The 19,380-nt window shown below is 34.6% G+C and overlaps 1 pseudogene; it reads left to right on the top strand.

Annotated features, from left to right (window-relative positions):
* Positions 1-11,840, top strand: part of LOC127546018 (ADP/ATP translocase 3-like) — a 48,854-nt pseudogene extending 37,014 nt beyond the window's left edge.
* Positions 11,841-19,380: the final 7,540 nt, after the last annotated feature.

Here is a 19,380-nt window from a genome sequence, read left to right as displayed (position 1 = left end):
CTGTTTTTTCCTGGCTGCTTGTAAAATTTTTTCTTTAGTCTGGAAATTCTGAAGTTTGGCCACAATATTCCTTGGAGTCTTTATTTTAGGGTCTTTTTCAGAAGGTATTCGATGAATTCTTTCAACACCTATTTTCCCTTCTGGTTCTATTACTTCTGGGCAGTTCTCTTTGATGATTTCCTGTAAAATAGTATCTAGGCTCTTTTTTACATCATAATTTTCGGGTAGTCCGATGATCCTCAGGTTATCTCTCCTCAATCTATTTTCCGGATCTGTTGTTTTTCCCAGTAAATATTTGACATTTTTTTTCCAATCTTTCATTTTTTTGGTTTTGCTTGACTGATTCTTGATGTCTCAATGAATCAGTCATTTCTATTTGTTCAGTTCTAATTTTTAGCGAGTTATTTTCTTCATTAGCTTTTTTTACTTCTTTTTGTATATGTCCAATTGAGTTGTTTTGCTCTATGGAATTTTTTTCCATTTCACTAATTTTTTTTTTTTTTTTTTTTTTTTTTTTTTTTTTTTTTTAGTGAGTCATTTTCTTTTTCCAATTCACAAACTCTGTTTTTTACCTTTTCCAATTCACATTTCAGGAAGTTGCTTTCTTTTTTCACTTTATCAAATTTTTCTTTTAATGAGTTATGTGCCTTTTCTGTACTCTTTTGCATCGCTTCTCTTTCCTTTCCCCATTTTTCTTCTAGCTCTCTTTTAAGTTTTTTGATAGTCTCTTCTAGGAGAGCCTTTTGTATTGGAGACCAACAATTGTCTGGAGACTGTCTGCTATTAGTTTCTTCAGGGTTGAAAATCTGTTCTCTTTCTGGGTAGAAAGTATCAATCGTTCTTTTGATTTTTTTACTCATTTTGTTAAAGCCTGTAAGGTCTGCCTTCAGAGCCAGGAGATTACTAGCTTCCTCTGCAGAGCAATGAAAGGTGTATGGACGGGGTAGTTGTCCTGTCCACCGGCTACAAAAAGCAGCGAGGTACTGGAGTGCTCTGGGAAAGAGTTCCCCACCAGAAAGTAACTCAGGCCTGCAGGGCCAGGCTGGGAAAGTGCCTTTCAAAGAACCTCAGCTGTGTGAGATAACGACTGCCCTGGGGCTAGACACTTAGCAGTGAGAGTTTCACTTCCCAAGCCAAACCCTGCCCTGGGGCTGTGGGTATTAGCAGCTGAGCAGTGAATGGATTTGCAGGATCAGGAAGTGTCTGCTCGGGAAGCACAGTCTGCTGGGGAAGTTCTATTGCCCCAGGCCGAGCCCCCCACTCTGCCGATCAGAGGTTGCCCAGGCTGTGCCCCCCTGACTTGCAGATTAGTAACTGCCCCCGCAAAAGCTCCAGAACTGCCGGATGTGGCCACAGGGCTGCGGTAAAGTCTGCCTGAGTCACTTCCGGGTTTGAGGGGTTACAGCCAGATCTCGTTAGGTTCTGGTGTTTTTTAGAGGACCCTCTGTTTTAGGCTTTAGCTTCTCTGCCAGTTTACTGCTTTGTAATCAAGGTAGAGCAGTTAGCCTATAGCAGAGTGGTCCCTATAACTTCTCTAGCCACAGAGATCACCCCCGCCCCTGGTCTGCTCAGGACGCTAGCCTCTGCTGCCTGTGCTACTCTGTTCCTGGCCCCTCAGGACAAACCTTTCCTGGCGAGCTTTCGGATCAGCTGGTAAGTTGTAGTGCTTCTTATCTTCATGAATTTAAGCAGTGAAGAGTTATTTTTGAGGCTGGATTAAATATTTGGTTATGAGGGTAATGAGAGGAGCTTAGAGAGTCGTGTGTGCCTGCTCCGCCATCTTGGCTCTGCCCCAGAAGTTAATTTTGGAGTCTTTCAGGAGGTGATCAGTGAATTCTTTCAATGGCTTTTTTATCTTCTGATTCTCAGACATCAGGGCAGTTTTCCTTTATAATTTCTTGTAAGATAATATCTAGATTCTTTTTTTTTCATCATGGCTTTAAGGAAGCCCAATAATGCTTAGATGGTCTCTCCTAGATCTATTTGTTTTTAAACAAATTTTTGGTTTTTTGTAAGAATTATTTCATATTTTCTTCTACTTTTTTTTTTTTTTTTTGGTATGACTGATTCTTGAAGTCTTATTGAGTCATTTACTTCCACTTGTTCAATTCTTATTTTATTGTATTATTTTCTGTAAATGTCCTGTGCTTGAAATATTTGTGGATTCTGTGACTCTAAAACCACTTTAGAGACCTTTTTTAACTCCTTTTGTATTTGGTCAATTGAATTGTTTTACTGAAATGTTTACTGCATTTTTTTTCCATTTCACAAATTCTGTTTTTCAATGAATTGGTTGTCTTTTTCATATCTATTTTGTAAGGAGTTATATGCTTTTTCCATTTCATCAAATCTATTTTGTGGAGAGTTATATGCTTTCCTCATCCCTTCTTGTAAAGATCTCATTTCCTTTCCCCATTTTTCTTCTAACTTTCTTTTAAAATCCTTTATGATATCTTCCAAGTAAGTCTTTTGAAATGGAGACTAGCTCATATCTTACTTTAAGGCTTCATCTGGACTTGATTTGCCTTTAGGAACCTCAGGATTTGAGATCTGTTCTTCTTTCTCCCCATAAAAGCTGTCTATGGTGAGAGGTTTTTCATTTGTTTGTTTTTGTTTCTTTGTTTTTTAGGCTTCAGGTCTGCTCACACACACACAAAAAAATTACATATGGTTTAGTTTGTCCTGGGGTAGTTCTGCTGATAGACTTCCAGTGCTAGGTAATCATGACTAGGTTTTATGTTTTTCCAGGACTTAGTGGTTTACAATTTGTCTTTTGTAGCAAATCTGCTATATCACTCACTTGCAACAGGACAGAGTAGCCTAAGAGGTTCACTGAAGTTTCCCAGGTGCATGGAAGCTGCAAGACTTGAACTCCCTGTTCTAGATCCTTCCCTCTTCCTTCCCCTACCCTACCCTCCCTTCCATTCTCCTGGACTCCCTGTGCTATGGTTTGGGCTTGGCAGATTGTCCCTCTGCCCATTTGATACAGACCTGTCTTGAAGTTCTTCCAAGATAACTTCTGTAAATGTGCTGTGCTTGAAATATTTGTGGATTCTGTGACTCTAAAACCAGTTTAGAGATTTAATCTACTGTTGGTTTAAGAGAAAGTCAAAGGAGATCAAAGAAAATCATATTTACTCTCTGTTATCTTGGCTCTGCCCTCCCAAAAGTAGAATTTTTAAATGTACAGAAGATGATAGCAAAGGAAAATGATGAGGAATGAATAAAACAATGTGTCAGCATAACAATAATAATGTTAAAGCTGAGAACAAGCTAAGGAATGGAAACAGAACTAGGAACAGCAGAAGAGGATTATCTTTTTTAGAAAGTGATGGTAGCTTCATCAAGGACAAGTTATTCCATATTAACCTAACCTAATTTCCTTCTTTGACATCATAGTTAACTTGATAGATCTTGAGTGATGTAAATAAAATTTGAGAAAAAAAATTATAAAATGTTTTCACATTTTGCTTTTTTGCATAAAAGCTAGAGAAATTTAGGTTAAATGTTGTGATTAGCTGGATTTAGAATTAATTGAATAACTGGATTCAAAATTATTAATGGTTAATGTCAAACTTAGAAGTCTATTAGAATACTCAAAAAATCTGGGTTGGGGCCAATGCTATTTAACATTTTTATAAATTACTTTTATAATGGCATAGATAGCACGCTGATAAAATTTTCAAATGACTGAAAAATTCTGCAGAGAAGATATAGTTATCAAGCTTTATGATAGAATCAGAATCTAACAGCTTAAAGAGCTAATCCAATTCTAATAAGATTTATGAATTAATGAATAAAAATATTTATTATGTACTTTTTTTGCTAAATATGTTGTTAAGCCTCACAGATATAAATGGAGAAATAAGATAATTCCTAGTCTCAAGTAGCTCACACTGTAATTGTAGAATTCAATACATGTATAAGTAAATTTAGCTGTGATTCAGAATTAAAAAAAAAAAAAAGAATTCCTAAATGTGCATCATCATGGTTGATACCAAGAAGGATCATTATGGACTGCTTAAGTAGCTGACAATGGTGCATCAGAATAGATGTTAAAAGTTAAAATACATTAAAATGTAGTGAGAGGTAAGATTAAAAAGAAACCCTCTAATTTAAAAGGATTGTGGTTGCCATATCTGCTAGGAGTAGGAAAAGAGTGGTTGTTGGTGGGGCAGTGTTGCTCAATGAAACTCAATGATCACTATTCAGAAAGGAATAAGTGGACCTGAGTATCTGAATGGAACAAGATTTTGAATTCCCTTTCACAGAAGTGTAGAAGGATGGGCAGTCAATATTCACCAAGGTTGGGAGAAGGAGAAAATGCTGGCAAAAGTTGAATTAGAAGGGAACCCCATAGCACTTGTTCTATCAGGCTTTATGGTGTCTAATGTGTTCTGGATGGGAGGTAGCTAAAAAGAAATTTCCCTGATCTAACTGGGAAGATAAATATAAATTTAGGCTAGAATTTAAAAGAAAAAAATCCCATGATATGATAGAAGATCAGTTTGTATGAAAAATGTCTGATATTTTTAGTGTATTACAAATTCAGGATGAGGCCATAGTGTGATATAATGACCTAAAAGTTATTGCAATCCTGAACACTATAACTAGCATTTATATAGTACTTCAAAGTTTGTGAAATGCTTTACTAAGATGGGAAGGGATCATGTTGCTGAAATTTGTTTAGTTTAGACAACTTCTGGATTTTTTGCTTATTCTACATGTTACATTTAGGAATGACATTTTTAAACTAACGGGCATTCAGAATAGAGCTCCTAGTTTAATGAAGGACCATAAGATTCTGCCACAACTATGAAGATATTTGATTGAGAAGATAATTTATCCATTACCAAGCACTTATTAAGCACTTATTAGGACATGTGCTAGGTAATGGTGATACAAAGACAAAAATAAAAATAGTCTCCACTTCAAGGAGTTCCTTGGTAAAGAATCTCCCATGCATGTTGCACCTTCATAGCTTTAGAGGTTTCACCAAATCTTCATCTCCCTCTTCCTCAACCATAGTAGCCTAAACCCACAAATCTATTGGAAGGAAACTGGAAAGGGAAGTTCTTATTCAAATTACTCAGGGATATTTTTAAGGACATCCACTTTAGAAGGATAAGATTGAGCATTGCTGATTGTTAAGGGGATTAAAATTTTATTCTTCTTCCTATATTTATGTCAAAACTGTGAAATGCAAAATTAATTCAAAAGCATTTAATTTGATTCTTCTTTTTTTAATGGAACAACACACATTCCCAATTATAAAGCTATGGTCAACTGAAGTCCCGTTATGTTAATTAACAAGTGTTCTCTAAATGGATAGCAATAACTCAAAAATGACCAGTGGTTCTTCATTGCTTGTAGGAAAATTTCCCAAGTCCTTAGCCTTTAAGATTATCTACAACTAGGTTCTTTGTGACATTTCCAGGTTCACCCTCTATTTGCCTACACAAACCATTAGTTTAAGCTGAACTGATCTACCTCTCAACAGTAACTTCTCTCTGGCCTTCTGCATTTCATTTTCATGGCTGCCTATATTGGGTATGCTGTTTTATCTTCTCTCCACTATCTGAAATCTTAGTTTACTTTTAAAGCACAGGTCAAATTAGAGGCCTTCCATGAAGTTTGACTGGAATACCCTCAGGACTAATGAATATCCTCTTCTACTAAGAATTATATATTAATCAAATAGCCAAAATACTTCAGAGAGAATGGTTTGCAAGGGGAAAAAAATATAAATCAATCAGTAATTGTTAAGGACCACCCCTAAGTGTGAAGGGGCATTTTGATTTTCCAAAAGCCCCCACAGCTGTGAATCATAACAACCCTGAAGGAACTGCAAATCAACCTTTACTGACACAGTTGTTGCTTGTGGGTTGGGAATGAAATAAATTGAAGGCAAGAGGAAAGAGGAGAGAGGTCAGAGAATGCAACTGCCTCTCATTCTCCTTGTACCGTTATCATCCTCTCACATGAAGGGAATCCATTCTGCTGGTCTGAGTTGGATCCCCAGCAGCCACTGGCAGGTGGCTCTGATAACATCCAGCAGCCACTAATGAGTTGCTCCTGTAACAAGTAATAATCTTTAGTTCCCCATATACAAATACATCGCTGCTCCCATAACCTCACATTCCAAATATAAGGGACAGTTTTTAATGATCTTCACTTTTATCATGGCTTTGTATCTTCTCTTATATTAGCATGGACCCTTCCTGTGGCAAGATGTTGGCCCAAAATGTTGTTTTCTTTTCTTCTTACAGAGAAAAACCTCCAGGTATTGCTGCTGAGCAGACAGTGTCTTCATATATCAATTTGTTTTAGTTTAGCTCCTTGTCTCTATCCTTGGCAGCTCTAGGCTCTTCTGCTTGGTACCTTGATCTTAAGAATAGGCCAGGATTTGAGAGTTCCTAGATCATGTAACTGCAAATAAGTTGATTTATTCATATGACTTTCTTCCCTTCTTTCCTTCCCTCCTTCCTTCCTTCCTTCCTTCCTTCCTTCCTTCCTTCCTTCCTTCCTTCCTTCCTTCCTTCCTTCCTATCTGTCTAACTTCTCTTCATTTAATATTTAGCTTATTATATTTAGTATTTTAATTATTCTTTTACATATATACTTTCAATCTCATCAATTAGTTTACAAGGAAAGAAGATAGAGATAGTCTTCTTTCTTCCTTGTATCATTTATATCTCTAAGTACAATGTGGGTTGTTTTTCCATATTCAATATTTTAAGGATCTGTGATATATAAGGTATGGGTTCTCCTTTCATGAATGCAGAATGTAGATATACTTCTGCATATAGATGCCTTTGAGAGGTGAGCTGGAATAGTCATTTTTCTGTAGTTCAGCAAGTATTAGTCTTTATTTAATGTAGTTTTACTTTATATTGAATTACCTTTATACATATTATTTCTTCCCAATAGAATATAAGCTCTTTGAGGACAGAGAGTGATTTGTTTGTATCTTTACTTTTTCATTCACAAAGTCTAGGTCAATATTTGACACATAATACATATTTGATAAATCCTTGTTGAGTGATTAAAATTAGCTGGTTTGATCCTCAGAGTACAGAAACAAAATCCATCATAGGCCTGCCTTTTCAACTTAGAAAAACTGGTAGAATCTGGAATTTAGCATTTTAACACAATCTAATAATTTGGTAAACTGAACATAATCTATAATAGGAATGAATGAGTCAATGGCCTTGATGTCATGTCACATGAGGTTTAATTGAAGGAACAAGGAGATAGGAAAGCCTAGAAGGAGGGGGGGAGGATATCTGTCTTCAAGTATTTGAACTGCTTCTTGTTGAAGAGGATTTTTCCCATTTCCCTAGAGGGTAGAACCAAGAACCATAGTTCTGCAATGAGGCTTTTGGTTAAGGAAAAAAAATATATCCATCAATTAGAGTTATTTAAATGCTTTGCTTTGGGAAGTTATGACATCTTTTCTTACTGGAGGTGTGAGTTCAGAAAGAAACTAGACAGTTACTCTAGGGAATGTGTTTACTGTAAGATGATTACTTTTGAGCGTGGATTGGAGTAGATATTCACTGTGGTAGTTTCCAACTCCAACTTACTATGATTTTGTGACTTGACAGAGCTTGTTCCCTAATGCTACAGGCTTTGATAACCTAGGTGGACCTGATTGTCCAAGTAAGTAGCACTTTACCAGAGCTCATGTATTAAATGCAACCAGTGCTTGATTGAAAAACAGTGAGTGAGAGCTAAGTTACAATGGAGTCAAGAAAAAAAAAAAACTTTGCTCATTTAGATGACCAGAATATCCTACTTTTATCTATAAATGAGGATACCTCCTTCAATTTACACTAACGATGATGTCTTGCAATTTTGTATCTACAAAGAGGAATATCTCATCCCTTGTTCTTCACTAATGTTTTTATAATTCATACAATCTTTTTACAAAGCTGATCATATCTTGTGTCATCCAAAGTGAAAAATTATAATGTGCATACTTTTTGGAAGCACTGATCATTGCACATTTAATATGAATAAATATCTTGGCATCATGTGCAAATTATTTCAATAGAGGGACTCAGTTTTCTTAGTCTATAAAACCAGGGGATTAAGTAAACATAACTTATACAGCATATAAAGCATCAGGTTTGAACTAGAAGACTTTTGTAATCTCTTCCAACTCTCCAATTCTATGAGTTAATATCAGAACATTTAGAGAAAATAAATGTTATTTTGTAGTCATCTCAATGGGAATTTACAAGCCTGTTCTACCAGGTTGCAGGAGAAATACATTTATTTCAATTTGCAAAAATATTGACTTTATGAAAAGTTACCTTGCATAGAACAGACATAATACATTCTTGTTCAATGAATAAGTGAATGATGATTCTTGGCTATGATTTTTGAGTATATAGGTTACACATGGAAAAATAAAGAGGGGGATAAGTTTTATTATACTAACAAAATAAAACTATTATTTGAAATAAAAATATTATAAACAATTCTATTAAAATTACTCTAGGAACTTTTTTTCCTTTTTAAAAATAATTAACATGGGAATAATTTATTAGGAAAGTACTTTGCTATTTTAGAACAATTAAAAAAATGGAATCATAAGATTTTAGTTTTAATTAGGAAGAAACAGCATCTGATTTGTAAGTCAGGATTTTCAGTTCTTAATTCCACCTCTATTATTTGCTCCCTGTAAATCCTCAGGAATTCAAGTTAGTTCCCTTATTTATTAGATGAGAGAATTTCACTAAATGATATCTAATATTTTTCCATGCTCTAAAACTTTAATTCTATGAATACAAAATATTAGGGATGTAAGGATCCTTAGAAATCTTTTTGACCTCTTTTTGCTAATTGATGATTAACAGTAGCATATATTTGTGGTTTATCATTTTATTTCTATTAATTTAACATTGAAACTATTTTTATTACAACTCAATTTTATTTTAAATAAGATTAATGAATTCTACCTGAAAAAGTAATATGTCTTCTGGCACAAAAGAGGTTTTATTCTTCTTACTATTTGAACTGTGAATGCCTTGATGTTATTTCCTAAACTCCCATCTATAGCATGAGAGAATTATTTAGATATGGAGGCCTTGAGAAGGAATCATAGAATTAAGGAACTGGATTCACTTTGTAAAGAAGTTTTTATATTTTATTTTGAGCCAAATAAACCTGAAATAGTCACATTTAGATAAGATACAAGTTATGGCCACACAGGTTATATTTATATGATTACTGTATAAAACTTTAGATATTTTCATACATACCAGGCTTGGAACTAAAACTAATATCCTAACTTTGGCTTCCTAATTATTATATTATAAGTTGATTATGAGAATATATCAGTCCTCTTACCAAGATGATGTGAAAGGAATTCTGGTGTAGGGAAACGGTACTGGGCTTGGAGTTAGAAGAAGTGCTATTAAGTCCAAACTACATTGTTTACTTGCTGTGTTATCCTGGAACAAAATCCTTAACATCTCTGAGCACTTTGAAAATGATAATGTTTACCCTATTTTACAATTTATAAGAACCAAATGAAATTATATATCTGAAATGTTATGTAAATGTCAATTATGAGTTCTCCATGTTATTACTAAGTAGGTCCTCAAGGACAGTAAACAAAGATAATTCTTATCCATAAACTATGATCATTGTTTAAATATAAAATTCATATTTCATAATATGAAATAGAGATATAAAGGCCATTGTAATCAGCAGAGGAAGACAGCTCAATTAGGAGCTTTGTGTGTATGGTTTTGTGACAATATAAATAAATATTTATTTTCCAATTTTTTTCAGCTTTACAATAATAATGGAAATATGCCCAAATAATTGAAAATAACATGAATGAAAGGGGTCATCTTTAAGAACAGAATCTTTATGTAAACAAAAAAAATTACCTATCAATATATGTTTATATCAAGATTCTGTTTGTGAAGATGATCCCTTTCATTCAAGTTATATAAGCAATATTACATTATTTCTGTTCTTCATGAAGTGTGTATGAGTCTGTATGAGGATCTAGCACCTTGGAAAATATGTAGTATCTTATATCACAGTGAATCCTAAACTTGGAAAGCAAATATATATATCAACAGGGCCTATTAACTTAGAGTATATGAAATTTTTAAAGTTCATACATTTTCATGGCCTCTCCTTTTTTCCAGACAGTTTTAATTTTTGTACTGTAAGTTTCTTAAGGATAGAATCTGTCATTTTTAATCTTTATACCTTCAGTATATTAGAATTATGATATTCTACCTGATTTTTCTAGGGTAAAGTTGGCTACAGATTCCTTTCATAGTTCTGATTTGCAGGGTTGGAATGTCTTTTCTCTAAAGCTATATTTTTGAATACCTATTCCAGTATATTCTTTCTAACCCCAACATTATTCATCCATGATTATCCACTTATCCAGCATACATTAAAAGGTATGTTCTCTTCAAAGAAATATCAAGAATAGAAATTCAAACCTCCTCGTCTCACATATATACTTGAAGGACTTACTCTTCCTTATACCACTTCGGTTCCTTGGAGAAAATAGGCTGATTGTATGCAATTTCTAAGAATCAGCACTTCAACTACAACTAAGCTGAGTCTCAAAAGTCACTTTTTGCTTCTTGAAGCCTCAATGCTAGGCTGGCTGCCTACAAATCATCATCATCATCAATCTGGATTCTACTACCATATTTCTTAGTGGCTTTCTTTCCTGACCTTTGAAACTCACTAAGTCATTGCCAAGCTCATTCTTCTTCACCCACAATAGTAGCAAATGCTAAAGTATATATATCCATAGGAGACCAAAGTATCTGACTCATACTAAATAATTCATAAATGCTCTTTGGATTCAAGTTGTAACAAGGGCCTGTGAAGGCTGCAATGATTTCCCCAGCTTTTGGGTTTTTTTTTTCTATCGGCTTTCTTGCTACAATCCCAGCACCCTCATCCTCTGTAACCTTTACAGAACAGACCATCTCCTTCACCAAAAACTTCTTGTCTGGTGGCATGGCTGCTGCTATCTCTAAGACTGGTGACCCTGATCGAGAGAGTCAAACTACTACTACAGGTGCAAAATGCAAGTGAACAAATTAATGCAGATAAGCAGCACAAGGGCATAATGAATTCCAAAGGAGAAGAAATGCTTTCCTTCTGGTGGGGTAACTTAATAAATGTCATCAGATATTTTTCTACCCAGGCCCTTATCTTTGCCTTTAAGGATAAGCATTAGCAAGTATTCTGGGGAAGAGTGGGCAAGCACACACAATTCTAGAGGTATTTTTCTGGCAATCTTGTTTCTGGTAGTGCTGCTGGAGACACTTCTCTCTCCTTTGTCTATCTCTTGGATTTTACAAGAACCCATGTGACAGCTGATATTGAAAAATCTGATCCTGAGAGAGAATTCAGAGGTCTGAGAGACTGTCTTGTGAAAAATCACTAAGTCTAATGGAATTCATGGCTTATATCAAGATTTCAATGTCTTAGTACAGAGCATCATTACCTACAGGGCAGTCTATTTTGGGATCTATGACTTAGCAAAAGGTATAGTTCCAGATCCCAAGAACATTCATATTGTGATAAGTTGGATGATTGTACAATGTGGGTGCTATGGCAAGTGGGGTATCCTATCTCTTTAATATAGTAAGGTGGCAAATATTGATGCTCTCTGGTGCAAAGGAACTGATATCATGTTCACTGGGACAATTGACTGCTAAAGGAAGATTGCTGAAGATGAGAGAGGCAAGGTTTACTTCAAGGGTACCTGGTCCAGGGTTCTTAGAGGCATGGGTGAAGCTTTCATGCTTGTCCTGTATGATGAATTGAAGAAAGTTATCTAAGTACTAAAAATGGAACCAGTGAATATAGATCATGTAGAATATTTAACTATTGTTAGCATTTTGGACTACGACCTTTAAGAAATTCCTGTTGTGTTTTTATCCAACCTAGATCATTTTTGTAGAAAAGCCAGGAAAAGCTTGTAGAAAAGGGGACTCGTTTATTGTGATCCATTATTCACAAAGTGGAACTGATGATGACTCAATATATTGATTCTACTGGTTTTTGTGACAAATAACAGTTACTGTGTGTCCAAGGAGGCAAATCAAATTAGATAATCTAGTTTAAAGCCTCTTTTGTAGGACCATAAATTTGTATTTAAGTATTTATTTTAAAATAATCATGTCTCCCATTTGTACTTAAGCACTATATATACTATTTTGCACATCTGATTGTTTGGCACTTATGAAAATCTGTGTTGGGCATTTTGCTGTAAAACAATAAATTCACAGAAGACTCCAAATTTCCTAAATGCTTATTGAATTTATTTGATTTAATCTTCACTTGATCTTCAAGCAGCATTGTTTTCATTACGATTACCCTTGTGGTCATTCTTGTCAGTACAACTCTTTGATTGTAGATATCCTTTGTAAAGTGTAATGCCTAGAACTGACTCTAATATTCCAGGATTTTAGAAACAAGATTGGAGAGAGTTGGACTATAGTCTCCTAATTCTGGGAGTTATTTATCTTTTCATTAATGCAGATGAAGAATGAATGAATTTCCTTCTTCCATAATACACTGTTGTCCCATGTTGAGTTTGCGTTGCATTAAAATCTCTAGGTCTTTTTTTTTTTTTCTTCACAGGAATTATTTCCTTGTCATGTTTCCTTTGTTCTGTGTTTATGCAAATTTTATATTATATTTATATCAGCACAGTATCTGAGATAGTGAAATTTTTAGGAAGCTAGATTCTATCATTTACAATATCAACGTCTTTCTCAACTGAAAGATATTCATAGATGTCCATGTATTTATCTAAATCACTGAATAAAAATGAACAAAACAAAGTTGAAGACAAAGTTCTGAAGCACACCAGTAGCGATTTCCTGTGAGGTTGAGATCATTTCATTAATGAATGATCTTCAGGATCAATAATCCAATCAGGAGGGCAGAGCCAAGATGATAGAGATGGTGCACACTTCTTCTGATCTTCTCCCATGACCCTCAGCTAATTACCAAATCCAGCCTCTGAATTAGTTCTGCACTGGCAGAATCCACAAATATTGGGAGTGCAACAAGTTATCAGCAGAAGATAATTTCAAAGATTTTCAGACAAAGGTCAGTTTTGGTCAGGTACAGAGGGAGATGGCCAAGTGCAAGCAGAATGAGCATGGATGTCCGAACATGCTGTGCAGACCCAGGGCAGGGAGAGAATTCCACAGGGTAGTGCAGACTCTGAGCAGGGGAGAATATAGGGAGAGGATTCTACTGCAGTATTGACTCTCTGCCCTGGTTGAAAGCCAGTGGATCAGCAGAGAAGTTATAAGACATCCAACACAAACACAAAAGATAAAGAGTGACCCCAAAGTGCCAGAGACACATGAAACCTGGCCCTGCCCACTCAGTACTGGGAGTGAGTCATCACTGACCCAGCATACCCACCTCTGCTTCGGTACTACTTGTAGAAAAAGCTTGGAAAACCTCCCTTGCCCTAAAAGCAGATCCCAAGGTTTTGTTGTTGTTGTTGTTGTTGTTGTTGTTAATGAGTAAAAAGGCAAAGAGAACTCTGACAATAGACAATTTTTATGGTGAAAGAGAAGAACAGATTTCAACCCTGAAGAGTCTAAAGGCAGATTATCTCTAGATGAAACCACAAAGCATGATATAAATTGCTCTTTTCACAAAGCTCTCCAAGAAGAAATTAATGAGGTTTTTAAAAGAGAGCTGGAAGAAAAATGCAGAAAGGAAATGACTTTGCAAGAGGGTTTGGAAAAGTCATATAACTCATTAAAAGATAGATTTAACAAAATGGAAAAAGAAAACAACTCCCTGAAAAACAGAATTTATGAAATCAAAAAGATAAATAGCTCCCAGGAAAACAGAATTTGTGAAATGGAAAAAGAAAATGACTACTTAAAAAATAGCTTTACTTCTTGTGCTAATTTTGGCCTAACAATTATCACCAAGAAAACATAGATACTCCATAAGCCAGCACTACACCATCTATTTGTGGAAGCTTCAGTTACATCAAATGATGAAGTTTTCAATGCTGTGGTTAAGTTCATTTATCATGTCAATAAATTTTCCAAATATGTACAGATTGATAATGACATTGACACACACATTGCTAGACCAAGTTCTGTTTTTGGGAGGTTTCAAGGAAAGTATGGGAGAGGAGATTTATTAGATTGACTACCAAACTGATCCTGTTATTGTATGCCGGTGATACCTGAACAGTATATCAGCGCCATGCCAGAAAAGTGAATCACTTCCATTTGATTTGTCTTAGAAAGAGTCTGAAGATCGTTTGGCAAGATAAGATAAAATATAAAAAATGCTTACATTGATTAATGTTCTTCACATAATAAATACATATATAATCATTATATTATTATTATCCTCCCTACCAAGTTACTTGGGATATCTTCTACCATATATACAATATAATATGAGGAGAATGGGCTCAGATAATGGTAGTGAAGTATTCCTGTAGAGATTATATGTAGCACCTTGAAGACCTTGAAGTTCTTTGCTCCCCTTATAGAGTTATTTTGAAGTTTCTTTTAGATATATCTCTTTGCTGCCCTCTGAGGATTGCTATCTTTCCAGGGATCATAGCCATTACTTATCTCCATAACTAGTAGTCCTAAAGCTTCACTCATACACTGGTAAGTGTATTTCAACATCTATTTGAAGCTGTTTCCTCTGCTATTAGTCACTACTGTTATGGTGACCATTGTTATAGCTTCTGCCACTGTTCAGTTCTTACTACTAATGGAACCTAATGAGTTTCTGGATATTCTGAACTCAAAAGGTTTCCTAGATGTTAATATCTCAGAAAACTCATTTGCATAAAATCAGAGAGGTAAATAAGAAAGGCAATCACATTTTCAGTTACTATGCCTATGTAAGTTGAGACTATCTCTTCTCTTGCCTGACTCTCAGAGGTAACTCAAAGTCACAAAGGAAAGAAAATGGTGAAGGATAAATCATTCCTTTTCCATATTTATCCAAATACATTGTCAGCAACCTTTGGGTCATTGATTATTTTTGCTTGGCAGACATATAGGACATTTTTGTCACTAAATGCCACCAGCCCCTCAAACATAGGTGTCTGGAAATCCCAATTCTTTTAAGAACTGTTTGGTCATATTACTTCTATGTTTATTTTAGTTCCCTATAGATTTTGGAAATCAGAACCTTAAGGAAATACTTCATACAAAGATTTATTCCCCCCAATCAAGAATTTCCCATATTATTCTAACTGTATTGATTTTTTTTCTTATTCTGTTCTGAAACATTTTACAAAAAAATCAAAAGTCTTGAGTTTATCTTTTGTGATTTCATATTTCCCTTGTTTGACTGAGAAGCTTTCCCTTAGCTTCACCCATGGATGATTTCTGATCTGGTTCTCTTTCATATTTTAAAATTGAGTAAAAATCAAAATCCAGTGATAATCATATATATATATATATATTTTTTTCATTAGCAAATCATCTTGACACGAACCAGTGCAAAATGATATAATTGTAGAATATTGGAATAAGATGACATCTTCCAAGTCAGTTATCCCAAATCTATTATTTTTCAAATAAAATTTTAGGGCTCAGAAAGATGAACTTTTAAAGAGCATTTCTCATAATAAGATATTAAATTATATATTTTCTCTTTTAATTAGGAACTCAATTGGACAAGAACATGATATCTATAGATATTTTTAAAAGCATGCCAGATAACAGCTTATAATCAAAGTAAATATCTTTGGTTATTTCTTTTCAATTCAAAAGTTGTTTTTCATGCTGTTAAAAAGAAAGTGAATAAAAATAAAACTCTTCCTTTGAATCATTTGAGTTTTTTTAAAGAAATAAGTGTTCTCATAAGTCTGATATAATTATGACTTTCATCTATTTGGAATACTATCTGAATACTGTTTTGAATAAAAATAAATATAGTTAAATAATAAATTTCATTTCATGTCATGAAATCTAGTACAAAGGGTGGGAGGTTGAGTGGAATGACCTGTAAAGTTCCTTCCAACTCTAAGATTTTAAGATTTTATGAGTTTTTATTAGAAAAAGAAATAGCTGCTTTCTTTTGTTATATCCATTAAAATTTTGGGGAGCACAACTTCAATTACTCCAGTTTCTTCTACCCTACTTTTATTGAAGTTTTACTACTGTATCTATAACTACTGTGCTATAACTTGTCTTCTCAAGTTCATAAATGCATTTCAGCTTTCACGTTTAGAACCTAGTTTTTTATTTATCTTAAGAGAAGGTATTCATTTGAAATTCAGTTTATTAGAAATTCCTGTATTCAACATCTTTCACACCTCAACACTTTTTAAGGAGTTCATTTGCTCCTGCTTTTTTCTCAGAAAAGAGGGCTACCTAAATGTTGCCCTTATTAATTACCCTACACAAGCACTTCATTCTTATCCTTTCTCCCTCCTCTAGGACCTTTATTTTTAGCTAAATATAATGACCTAACATTGTGTTCAAATATTTCAGATGCTGCCATGTGGAAGAAAGATTTTTTTTTTTTTGGTTGTTGTTCGCTTTGCTTCTAGAGACGAGAACCAGGATAAGTGAATGGGACTTGTAAAGGGAAATTTAGGCGTGCTATTAGGCAAAACTACTCAACAATTAAAAGCCATGGGTGCCACAAAAAAATACTTTCATTGAAGGTTATCAATTAAGGAATGGATATCCATTTGTTTGGTTAGTGGAAATTTTTGTTGGGGGGAGGGAAATGATCATGAATTGTACCAAATGGAAATTAAAGTACTTTTATTTAAAAATTATTAAATTGTATGATTTTCTTTCCCTCTCAATTCCCCCCACCCCCCGATTGAAAAAGAAAGAACAAAAACTCTTCTTCTTGAAACAGAAGAAATTTCTATATTGACTGTCCTTAGATATATTTCATTTTGCTTAATCCATCAGCTACAACTCACTCTGTTTCAAATGTAGACCTATCAAATAGTGAATTCTTACTTTGGGGGGTCTTACGATCTCAGTGCCAGAGTTCATGCAGATATACATCAGTTTTTTTTTAATTATAATAGCTCAGAACTTCCAAACTTATATAATCAATTAGACTCAGTCTCCCCAGTAACAGGAATTATAGATATATGCCATTGTTTTCTATCTTTTGGACACTTTTGATGCATAAAACATTAAAAAACCCAGCAAAAAAAACAAAACAAAACAAAAAAAAACTTAGGATTTTGATAATCTTAAGGAATATATAGGCTATAAATGTTTAAAAATTTACCAACTTAATAACTGAAAAAAAGCCAGTTTCATTAATTCTACATTTAAATCTATTGTTATGTTAGACAGACTTGAGACTGATTACTGAACAGAACGTCAAGATAGAGCATCATTTTCATACATTTCTCAATAAATATCACCACATGGCTATAAATTATTACATTTAGGAATAATTTCCATTTTAGGAAATAAAGTTTTTTTTTAAAAAATGATGCATTTTGATTGCACCATGATTTTGTAGCAAGTTGAATAACAAATCCTCATTAATTTGAATGCTTATATACCAAAGAGAAAGAGACACAGAATTTGAACCTATCAAAGTTTTAGAGTTTCTAATTTGATGTCTATTAAAGTGATAATTAACTTTAATGCCTTTGTTTTTCTCCTATAATCAGAGAGAAACCTTTAGCTGGAGATATATAAATTTCTAATTCCTTTAAAAACAAAAAAGAATATAAGATTTCAGCCAAATCTTCTCCCTAATATATTACTTATTTTGATATTATTTTGATTCTTTCTGTAAAGCTGATTACTTTATTGAAAGTCAGCTCTGCTTTTAAGCAATCAGTTTTCTCATTTTTGCTGAGGTTTTTGTTTACACTTTTCATTAGGAAACTCGGATTCTTCATTGATGAGCTGGATATTATCATTGCACAGGGTTCTGTAGTATACTTCTACCCTGCTCAGTCATTTAGAATTTGTAGCTGCTTTTAAAAATCAATAAAGTTCCATATCTTACAGAAAGACTATCTTAATTATACAATTGTTAGAGTCCACCCCCTACATATTGTGGTGAGCTTTTTCTTCTAGCCCGGTTAGCTTAGAGGCCTATTTCTCTGCTTGGTTCCAAGAGCTCTCTCCAAATGTCTTTAAATCCAAAGGTCTGGTCCTTCAGCCTCTGCTTCTGCTTTCTTCAGCCTCCCCAGCTCCAGTCTTCATGTCATTCCGGTGAAATCTCGACTTGTAGCGTCTTCCTCTCTCGAGCTCTCCGACTGGCCCATTGGCCTATTTATGCTCCTTCCAGAGAGAGGGATTATGGGTAGTTCTACTTAGTACCTTGTTTCAGGTTCTGCCCAAAACATCTTCTTGTAAGATTAGATCAACTCTAATTAGTTAGCAGTTAGTAAGGATTCCAACATCTCCCCCTTTCTTTGTTTTAAAACATAGGGGGTTTCTGAGGGGGTACACATAAATCCATCAATATAGGCCAGAACTTTGTAACAGATATACATGGTATACATAAATCCATCAATATGGGAGGCATTATACATAATTTACATAAGTACATAGCAATATAACACAGGCTAGTAGTAATGTAACAACATGAATCAACCTAAAAATTTACACATGTCCATAAGTCCTAGAAACAGTCCAATAGGATTCCATTGTCCATTAGTTCATGTGCCAGGAATCCAATAGTTCCTGTAAGCCCTGAAGTACTGCAAAAGTCTCATCAACAATTTTTCATCTCAGGGAACCCAATGATTCTTGCTGGTTTTTCAAGAAGTAAAACAGTTTCATCTTGTGTTAGGGAATCCAATGATTCCTGAAGCTTTTAAAAGTCTTTTTAACAGTTTCATAGTCAACCATCTGATTCTTTCTCCATCTGTGGAAATATAAGCAGATCCTCTTCCCCAAGCAGTTAATCTAATTCCCTTCTATTTACCAAATTTGGGATTTCTCCTCATCATCTGGTAATTACATTGGAGTCGTTTGCATTGGATATTGTCTTGTTGTCTTAAAAGGCCTGTATTCTTCCCAACTGTAATCCTGATTGCTTTTCTGTTGGTTGATGACATCAGAATCCTGAATTTCTAAAGTCTCTCTGGGTGTGACCTCAGCTGCTATCATGCCCCACCTGTCCTTTGATTGATACTTTAGAGCTGGGCCCTGCCTCTCATTCCTCTGGGTCAATATACATTTAGAGGCCCAGTGAAAGCCTCGGTTACATTTTGGACATGGGGTTTTGGGTTTTCTCTCACCCTGTCTTCTCACTCTATCTCCATATCTACAATGAGCTCTCAAATGTCCAACTTTTCCGCACTGAAAACATCGACGAGTTTCTCTAGAATTCCTCTGCCAAGAAGGACCTTGTCTTTCCATG

The sequence above is a fragment of the Antechinus flavipes genome, chromosome 1 (assembly GCF_016432865.1).
Source record: "Antechinus flavipes isolate AdamAnt ecotype Samford, QLD, Australia chromosome 1, AdamAnt_v2, whole genome shotgun sequence".
Taxonomy (NCBI): Eukaryota; Metazoa; Chordata; class Mammalia; order Dasyuromorphia; family Dasyuridae; genus Antechinus; species Antechinus flavipes.
This window is presented reverse-complemented; position numbering and strand designations above follow the sequence as displayed.